The following is an 11062-nucleotide window of genomic DNA, read 5'->3' as shown; positions in this document are numbered from 1 at the left end:
TTTCGAACTTTTTGGTAACTTGTTGCCAAAGGGGGAGAAATTTATAGATCATAGGCTTTGAGAGAGTGTGTTTTGCTCCTGTGTCTCTCTTGCATTATGGTTGAACTTTATTGTGTGCATGTTTGATACTTTATGTTTGTGTGAGATACTTGCATGATCATGTGTTTGATCATATGCTACTTTAATGTTTTCTTGGATGACATTAATTATCCTTTATATCCTTATATGATCATTCACTTTGCTTGGTGATAAGTGCATGTTTAATTCATATCATTTTGAGCGCTCCACCAAGATGTATGTGAGATGGAAGAGTGACCCATGATCCTAATCGATTATGCATTTGCATTCAAAAGCAAATCTTAAAGAGTGCACAAATTTAGGGGGAGCTCTTGCTTATCACATACTTCCCAAAACGAAGATGTATTTAAATCTTATTATCATTTGTCAAAGCTTTGATCTATATGTTGTTGAAATGACCAAAAAGGGGGAGATTGAAAGTGCAACTATCCCTGGGTGGTTTTGGTAATTATTAACAACATGTAGCTCATTGAGCTAATGCTATTTCAAGATAAATATTTTAGGAAACTTTAATTATTGGCATGGCATGGATTAGGATTGTGGACCCCTCAAAATGCTAAGGACACATATTGGCTCAAGCTCAAGACTCTACATTTTTCTTTTAGTGATCCAAGCTCACATTGAGTCCATAGGAAAAGCCAATACTATTAAAAGGGGATGAGATGTTGCTTAATGGCTTGCTTGCTCAAAATGCTTAGTGATATGCTCCAAAAACCCTCAACCACTTTCTCATATCCACATATGTCCATAACCAAAAATCAAACTCGGCCCCACCAAATGTTCCATCCGGCGCCACGGAGTTCACTTGACATAGCCACTGCCACAAACCCTGGTCACTTAAGTCTCGCCGATAGGGATCTCGGTCTCATCGAGATGGGATTGCAAACTCTCTGTTTCCCTTCGTAACGTTTCGGTCCAACCGATATGAGCGATCGCTCCCACCGAGTTTGCAATGCAAACTCTCTATTTTCCTTTTGTATCGTTTCGGTCTCACCGAAATGAGCGAGTCGGTCCCACCGAGTTTGCCTGACCAACTCTCTGGTTAGCTTATTACCAAAATTGGTCCCACCGAGTTTGTGTAATCGGTCTCACCGAGATTATGTTATGCCCTAACCCTAATGAAATCGGTCCCACTGTGTTGACATGTGGGTCCCACTGAAAAACCTAACGTTCACATTTTGAACTAAATCAGCCTGACCGAGTTTTCTGATTCAGTCCCACCGACTTTGGTAAATTGTGTGTAACGGTTAGATTTTGTGTGGAGGCTATATATACCCCTCCACCATTCCTTCATTAGAGAAGGAGAGCTATCAGAACGTGCCTACATTTCAGCATTCATTTTCTGAGAGAGGACCACCTACTCATGTGTTGAGACCAAGATATTCCATTCCAACCATTTGAATCTTGATCTATAGCCTTCCCCGCAAGTTGCTTTCCACTCAAATCATCTTTCCACAAAATCCAAATCTGTGAGAGAGAGATGAGTGTTGCGGAGACCATCATTTGAAGCACAAGAGCAAGGAGTTCATCATCAACACAGCGTCTATTACCTTTTGGAGAGTGGTGTCTCCTAGATTGGTTAGGTGTCACTTGGGAGCCTCCGTCAAGATTGTGGAGTTGAACCAAGGAGTTTGTACGGGGAATGAGATCGCCTACTTCGTGAAGATCTAACCTAGTGAGGCAAGTCCTTCGTGGGCGATGGCCATGGTGGGATAGACAAGGTTGCTTCTTCATGGACCCTTCATGGGTGGAGCCCTCTGTGGACTTGCACAACCGTTACCCTTCATGAGTTGAAGTCTCCATCAATGTGGATGTACGATAGCACCACTTATCGGAACCACGCCAAAAATCTCCGTGTCTACATTGTGTTTGCTCCCTACAAACTCCTCACTTTACCTTCATGTGCAATGTTTTACATTCCACTGCTATACTCTTGAACTTGCATGTGTAGGTTGATTGCTTGACTTGTGCTAAGTTGTTAAAATCTGCCAAGACTTAAAATTGGGAAAAGGCTAGATTTTTATTTGGTCAAGTAGTCTAATCACCCCCCTCTAGACATACTTTCGATCCTACAGATGGGACGAAGGACTAACCATTACCAAAAAAAGCATGGGATAGGTGACAAGTGTGTCGACCGACATTAAAAGTGCTAAATCGTCAGAGACAAAACAATTTAGCAAGGAAACCGTCAAGAAAATTTTATCCCAGTCTAGGTTTATGAAGCTTTGATCAATTATCACTACTATTGGTTGGTCAAGTTTGCTTGTCCATGTAAATGATTAGTCCAAAAGAGGAAGTTCAATTATGGCAAGAGATTATTTATGGTGTTGTTAAACACATCAGTTTTCGGTTTGATGAAGGACACATTGTTATTACAAAAGGGCTATATCATAATTTTGAAATACCCCATTATCTAGGAGGCTTTGCTTCGGCACATGATCTGTTGGAGCGTAGATGTTCATGATAGTTATGGGTGACTTCGAAGCGGGACGGGAGGTTGTGACATTTTATGTGTAAGCTATGACTTCTCTTAGGATGGAGAATAGAGAACGTACCAAAGCCGTTAGGATGCCACTAGTTGGGGTGACAGGGTCTTGGAATGGTATACGTCGAGATGGGAGAAATTCCAAGTTGGTTTGAAGGTAGATCCAAGCATGGAGGAGTAGAAATTTGTTAGAATTTTAATCTTGGAGACATGTTCAACAAATTCTTGACCATTTTTGCTTAAGAGTGATGATTTTGTTATGGCAGAGGCAGATAGAGGTAGGGGGTATGGAAGTAGAAAGTGAAAGATCGTGGATGTCGCCTAGAGGGGAGGTGAATAGGCGCTTTAAAATAATTACGGTTTAGGATTGAACAAATGCGGAATAAACCTAGCAGTTACTTTCTCAAGCACAAAACCTACAACAACTAGGCTCACATATGTGCACCCACAACTTATGCTAAGCAAGATAAACTACTAGGTGATAGCAAGATATCTGACAAGAAACAATATGGCTATCACAAAGCAAAGTGCATAAGTAAAGAGCTCGGGTAAGAGATAACTGAGGCACGCGGAGACGATGATGTATCCCGAAGTTCACACACTTGCGGATGCTAATCTCCGTTTGGAGCAGCGTGGAGGCACAATGCTCGCCAAGAAGCCACTAGGGCCACCGTAATCTCCTCACGCCCTCGCACAATGCAAGATGTCGTGATTCCACTAAGGGACCCTTGAGGGAGGTCACCGAACCCGTACAAATGGCAACCCTTGGGGGCGGTCACTGAACCCGTACACTTTGGCAACCCTTGGGGGAGGTCATCGGAACCCGTCAAATTGCTCGGGGAGATCTCCACAACCTAATTGGAGACCCCGACGCTTGCCCGGAGCTTTACACCATAATGATTGAGCTCCAAACACCACCAACAGTCTAGGGCGCCCAAGCACCCAAGAGGAACAAGCTCAAGGGTCCTAAGCACCCAAGAGTAATAAGCTTCTCAACTTGTAACTTCCACGTATCACGTGGAAAACTCAAATCGATGCACCAAATGCAATGGCAAGATCATACGGAGTGCCCAAGTCCTTCTCTCTCAAATCCCACCGAAGCAACTAATGCTAGGGAGGAAAATGAGAGGAAGAACACGAAGGAGAACACCAAGAACTCCAAGATCTAGATCCAAGCGGTTTCCCTCACATAGAAGAGAGTGATTGGTGGAAAAGTGGATATAGATCTCCTCTCTCTTTTCCCTCAAAAACTAGCAAGAATCCAAGGAGGGATTGGGAGTTAGCAAGCTCGAAGAAGGTCAACAATGGGGGAAGAACACGAGCTCAAAAGATAAGGTTCATTGGGGAAGAAGACCCCCTTTTAAAGCTGGGGAAAAATCCAACTGTTATGCTCACAGCCCGCACAGAGTGGTACTACCCCTCGTCCTCACGGTACTACCGCTAGAGGTAGCGGTACTACTGCTTGCAAGCGGTACTAAAAAATTACATCCGTGACTACCACCGCTGGACTTATGACGAGTTTTTGGTCCAGAGCGAGAGTAGCCACGGAAGTAGTCGCGGTAGTACCGCCCCATGGGCGGTAGTACCGCTACAGCCTTTTTAAGGACACCAAAACTGACACAACTTCTGTAAACGGACTCTGAATTCAACGAAACCAAGTTTGTTGGAAAGCTAGTGACAAGGGATAACAAAGTCTTGATAGAAACAATAATAAAAAAGCAAATTAGAAAAGGCCCATAATAAAATGGTGAGAACCCTTCCTCGAATAAGACCGGTAAAACCTCCAACACCGAAAACGCAATAGGAGAAGCATGTGAACTCCGTTTTCGATGAACTCAAGATTGTCAAGAAGATGAACATAAGCTTGAAATCTCACAAAGAGAACCAAACAAGAACCAATAAAGATGATGCAAGGATGCAATGGTTTGAGATCTCTATGAATGATACGATCAAGGTACTCATCGAGAGCCCCCCTTGATAGTACGGCAATCGATCCTATAACCTGGTCTCCCAACTACCACCATGAGACCGGTAAAATAGAAGATCTATCAAGGGAAAACCTTTGCCTTGCACGAAGTGCACTTGAGCTATATGATGACGATCTTGACTCCCTCAAGTTGGACCACCTTTCTTGACTGCGCTGGCTCGATGAAGACTAGATGATTGCTCCCCCATAGTCCACTGTGGGCGAGCCACTCTTCGGCACATCTTCACAAGTCCATTGTCACCACACTGGACGGAAATCTTCAAGCACTTGATCTCTTCGAGATGCATCACTTGAACTTGCACACCGCAACCGAACCCCACAAAGAACTCTCACGAAGACCACGGGTTAGTACACAAAGCGTAATTGACAATGCTTACCATACCATGGGATCACTTGATCCCTCTCGGTACATCTTCTATGCTTTGTGTGTTGATCAACTTGATTCACTCTTTGACTTAGTCTTGATCAACCTCTCACAAGACCAATCTTTAGGTAATTCCTCGAATAGCACCTTGGTCGACACAAACTCTCCTTGAAACCAACACATGTACTCCAAGAAAAGCCTATGGACAAAACCTTCAAATATAGCTCAAGGCAACCATTAGTCCATAGAGATTGTAATCAATTACCAAAACCAAACATGGGGGCAGCGCATGTCCTTTCAATCTCCCCCATTTTTGTAGTTGATGACAATCACTTTCAAGAGAGTTTGTATAAGGAATTATGCATTGCCATGCAATGAAATAACCAATGATGCATGAGTATGAGATGCACATGCTTAGGAACAAAACCAAAGCAATGCAAAACTCTGAAAACTTCTCCACAAAACTCTCTGAAACTTCTCCCCCATTGGCATCGATTGCCAAAATGGGAGAGAAGCTTAGAAGGCCAATAAATTGTGTTCCTCCATAAATTGTGTATTTCTCAACAAGAGAGTGGAATGCAATACACATATACAATGATAAATACTTGGAGGAAGACAAACTATATTGAAGCCCAAAGATTGCAAAAGAATGATATGCCACAAAGACATAACAAAGAGAGAAACAAGCAATCAGGCAATCAAAAGATACCAATTGAAGCAAGCTATCAAAAGATACCAACTAAACCAACTAGACCAAATATCCTACGAGCCACATGAATAAAAGATATTATGATATGAGCAAAGGAGTGTTCTAGAGAAACTAGAGAAGCTCCCCATGATTTGTGTATAATTTAGTTTTGTAATTGGATACAACGAGCACAAAATAGGATCGTCACTCCCCCAAGATCAATAGAACCTCACAATAGGTGCAAGAGAGCAACAAAGTGTTCTAAAGACACTAGTGAAGCTCCCCATGATTTGTGCACTCTTTACAATATTTGTATTAGGATATCAAGTGCACAAAATAGGATCATCACTCCCCGAAAATCAATAGAAACTCACAACTAGTGCAAGTGAGCATGTAGGACGCCTAGCACTTGCAACAAACAATTGGTTGAGCAACATATAAAAGATGCAACTTAAGAGTAGGCTCAACCAAAATGATGTGTGTGAGTCATGGCAAAGCACTTGAGATGACTAATGTAAGGGTGAGCATTAAGCAACAACATAGCCTTGAATAGTGGAGATACAAGGTGCATGTAATGTCCTTCCCACACACACCAAGCAAATGGGTTCACAATGTCACTAATAAGCATATAAAGAACATATGCTTGTGACAACCACTACTACGAAAAGGGCTATAGATAGGATTGATACTAATGGCGCACCATGGAAGCAGTGCGCCACTACTATATACTAATGGCGCACCGGTTGGTGATGCGCCATTAGTGTGGAAGACACTAATGGCGCACCAGAAACAGGGTGCGCCACTAGTATTATTTTTTTCCATTTTTCCATACAAACTAATGGCGCATCAGGTCGAAGTGCGCCATTACTAGTTCTAACTAGTAATGGCGCACCAGGCAGTCAGTGCGCCATTACTGTAAAAAAAATTATTCTTTTTTTTGCAAAACTACTAATGGCGCACCGTTTCACAGTGCGCCATTACTAGTTTAAACTAGTAATGGCGCACTATTACCTGGTGCGCCATTAGTATATATATTTATTTATTTTTACTTTTTTGCAAAACTACTAATGGCGCACCACCTGTAGGTGCGCCATTAGTAACCAGGGTTACTAATGTCGCATTTGCTGGTGGTGCGCCATTAGTAACCTGGGACCCCAACAAGATATTTTGGACAGCCCCACACCTACCCACTCACTTTCCCCACTTCATTCCCTCCACCTCCTTCTCCAAGCTTTCGGCTGCCTCCTCCTCCTCACCTCATTTCCACCATAGATTCGTCAAAATTAAGTGGTGAAATTACCTTTTTCTGGTAGGTAAGTAAGGGGAAAGCTATCTTCATGATGTAGATCTACTTTTTTTCTCCCTAGCTCGCTCCAACAACGTGCACATGCACTTTTTGTGGCCTAGCTAGATCTATGTATGTTTGTGGTGTTGCATGTGTTTGTGGTGTTGCATATATGTTTGTGTTTGAAGGTACCGGTATTTGAAATGCGATAGTTGCCAATATTTTGCCGGAATGTTTTGATTCATTTCCGTTTCGGTGAGAATTTTGGCACTATGCATTCTTTTTGGTCCTATTTTTAGGGAAGGTCATGCCAAAATTTTTCTTGGTTCTAAAATATCGTTTTGCTCTACCCCGCAGGCGACCATGGTCCGCACGATGACTGAAGGCATCGTGAATAGGTTTTTGAGCTCCGCGAAGGCCGAGATCCTTCAAAAGAACGAGACGGAGATAAGATGTCCATGTCGAAGATGCAAGCTGAAGAGCCTTATTGCGGACCCGGATTCCGGGCAGGTGCGGGACCACCTGCTCTTGCGTGGTTTCATGGATGGCTATCGGTGGCAAGGTGATGAAGATGACTATGAAGTCGTCCATGGGGGCCGGGCAAGAAATGAGGAAGGGCAACAAGACAAGTACCACCGCGGCGAGGGCAGGCGAGAAGACGAAGAATCTCCAGGACATGATCACGACGGTGATGCTGTACACAGTCATCATGTAGAAGATGTCGTACATGATGATGAGGAAGATCAAGACGAAGGGCATGATCATGAAGATGAAGATGCCGGAGCAGACGACGATGGAGGTTGGGTGCAGGACCCTCATATTCAAGAGCTGCTTCTCAAGCAGACGGATAACGCAAGAGCTGCCGCCCGAGAGAAAGCCAAGCTGGATCAACTGGAGATAGACACGGTTACTCCATTGTATGAAGGATGCAGGCCCAAGGATACCCGCCTGAAAGTAACGCTCATGGCTCTGGAGATGAAGGTAAAACACAAAATGACCGATGCATGCTTCGACGAGAACATGTCATTCTGGCACGAACGTCTTCCCAAGGGGAACAAGTGCCCGACCAGTTTCGAGGAGGCGAAGAAAATCGTGTGTCCTCTGGATTTACTGCACGTGAAATACCATGTGTGCATGAACAATTGTATCATTTATCGGGACGAGCACGTGGAGTCTACCATATGTCCGGTGTGCGGCGTCACTCGATACAAGAAGAGGAAGAAAGCTCCTCGAAATTGGTGTGGTATTTTCCGATCACTCCTCGCCTGCAGTGGTATTTCGCGGACCCTAAGGTAGCAAAGCTCCTGCGTTGGCACGCGTATAGGGAGGAGAAGAAGTGGGAAGATGACGGAAATGATCCGGAGATAAATAAAAAAGACAAGATGCTGAGTCACCCTAAGGATGCGAGCCAGTGGAAAGCGTTGAACTTCGAATACCCAGAATTTGGGAAGGATCCAAGGAACATCATGCTGGGCGCGAGCACTGATGGAGTCAATCCGTTTGGCAGCCAGAGAAGCACACATAGCACCTCGCCTGTGTTTGTGTGGATGTACAACCTTCCCCCCTGGTGGTGCATGAAGAGGAAGTACATTCACATGAGTATGCTAATTGAAGGGCCGAAACAACCAGGGAACGACATCAATCTGTATCTGGGGCTGCTGAAGGAGGAGCTAGACACGCTGTGGAAAACTCCAGCCAATACGTGGGACGCCGCAGAGAAAGAATATTTCCCTATGAGAGCTGCACTGCTCACAACGGTGCACGACTATCTTGGTTACGGATATCTCGCGGGGCAGGTAGTCCACGGATTTTCTGGGTGCGTAAGGTGCATGGATGACACAACGTATCGCCAGCTAGATAGAGATCCCGAGTCTTTGAAAACCGTGTTCATGGGACATCGAAGGTGGCTTCGCGACGATGACCCATGGAGGAAACGCAAGGATCTGTTCGATGGTGAAACCGAACCCCGAAAACGCCCATGTACGAGGAGCGGCGAGGAAATAGACGAGCTGTTGAAAAATTGGAAAGACTGCCCACTGTCGGGAAAGAAGCAAAAGGCGCCAGAGCCGGGAAAGAAGCGAAAGGCGCCAGAGCTGCTGCTGAAGGTATGGAAAACAAGGTCTGTTTTCTAGGACTTGCCGTACTTGAAGATCCACCGTGTGCCTCACAGCCTTGATGTCATGCATATCACGAAGAACGTGTGCGAGAGTCTGCTTGGTACCCTGCTCAACATGCCAGAGAGGACCAAAGAAGGGCCGAAAGCAAGGGCAGACTTGAAATCAATGGGCATCAGGCAGGAGCTTCACGCTAATGATGATGATGATGATGATGATGATGATGATGAGGCGAAGCAGGAGACAGAAAGTCGTCGCAAAGGCGAAAAGGCCAAGCAGACCGGAAATGACTACCCTCCCGCGTGCTTCATTCTAAGTCAGGAGGAGATCGAGGAGTTTTTCACCTGCCTCCTAGGAGTAAAAATTCCTTATGGTTATGTGGGGAAGATAAGCAGATACCTAGACCCAGTGAAGCAGAAGTTCAGCGGGATGAAGTCTCACGACTGTCACGTGCTGATGACACAGATACTTCCAGTTGCAATCCGTGGGATCATGGACGCGCATGTCCGTGAAACGCTATTTGGCCTATGCAACTTTTTCGACGTCATCTCTCGGAAGTCGATTGGCGTGAGGCAACTCAGAAGGCTACAGGAAGAGATTGTGGTGATACTATGCGAGCTTGAGATGTACTTCCTGCCCGCATTCTTCGACGTTATGGTGCATCTGCTGGTCCATATCATGGAGGATATCATCCAACTCGTGCCGATGTTCCTGCACAGCATGATGCCGTTCGAAAGGATGAATGGTGTCATCAAAGGATACGTTCGCAACATGTCACGTCCAGAGGGAAGTATAGCCAGGGGCTTTCTGACCGAAGAGTGCATCTCCTACTGCACGAATTATCTAGGCATCGAGAACCCCATTGGTCTGCCCGTCAACAGGCACCTCGGCAGGCTCGCTGGATGGGGTCACCATGAGGGTCGCCGCGAAATGCATGTTGACTTCGAGGGTCAACTCGCCGACTTTGAAAGAGCAAACCTAGTCACGCTACAACACATAGACGTGGTCGATCCTTGGGTGGTAGAGCACAAAACCTTTATTGAGAAGACGTACAATGACCGAGGCCAACAGAGGACGGACGGAGATATACTCAAAGAGCACAACTCATGTTTCACGCGTTGGTTCAAGCAGAAGCTTCTGTCGTACCCTTTACATGAGGATTCTTCCGCGGAAGAACAACTCATATTCGCCTTGTCATAGGGCGCCGAGCACAACCTGATGACCTATGAGGCGTACGATATCAACGACTACACATTCTACACCGAGGACAAGGACATGAAGAGCGATGGTTATCAGAACTCCGGGGCAACGATGGAATCCTACACCGGTAACGACAAGGACAGATACTACAGAAGGATCGAGGAGATCTGGGAGCTGAGCTACGCTGGAGAGAAGGTCCCGATGTTCCGTGTCAGATGGGCCAAGAGCGTCCTAAAAGAAGACCGGTATTTCACCACCATGGTTATACCCGAAGCCAAATCCAAGACCGCGGGCGCAAACGTCACCGCGAAAAATGAGCCATGGGTACTGGCTTCCCAAGTGGACCAATGCTTCTTCATTACCGACCCGTTAAAGCCCAGTCGTGTTGTCGTGAGGAGAGGCAAAAGGAAGATCATCGTAATGGAGTAGCCAATGAGCAAGACTTCGACAAGTACGGCGACCCGAAGATCGAACATGACGACGACAATGAAGTACCAGCACACACCACAAGAAGAAGCAGGACCACCCTACCTAAAGGACGTCCGTTCCACAGAAGAACTCCATTTGCGAAAAAGAAGGGCAAGAAGATTGTGAACAGATAGCTAGCTAAGATCGATTGTACTTAAATCGTAGTCTTCATTTCTCGATTTTATTTCATGGGCACTTTTTGATATCATGAATATTTTTAAATTTCATGGGCACTTTTTGAATTCATGAGGACACTTGATCTCGATCCCCCTCCATCTCGATCTCGATTCCCCCTCCATCTCGATCTCGATCCCCTCCATCTCGATCCCACCCGCACCCTCCCCCGCTAGCTCCACCGCCGCCGACGACCCACCGCAACCCTCCCCCGCTCCA

Source organism: Triticum dicoccoides, chromosome 3A, assembly GCF_002162155.2.
Source record: "Triticum dicoccoides isolate Atlit2015 ecotype Zavitan chromosome 3A, WEW_v2.0, whole genome shotgun sequence".
Lineage (NCBI taxonomy): Eukaryota > Viridiplantae > Streptophyta > Magnoliopsida > Poales > Poaceae > Triticum > Triticum dicoccoides.
Note: the sequence above shows the minus strand (reverse complement) of the source record.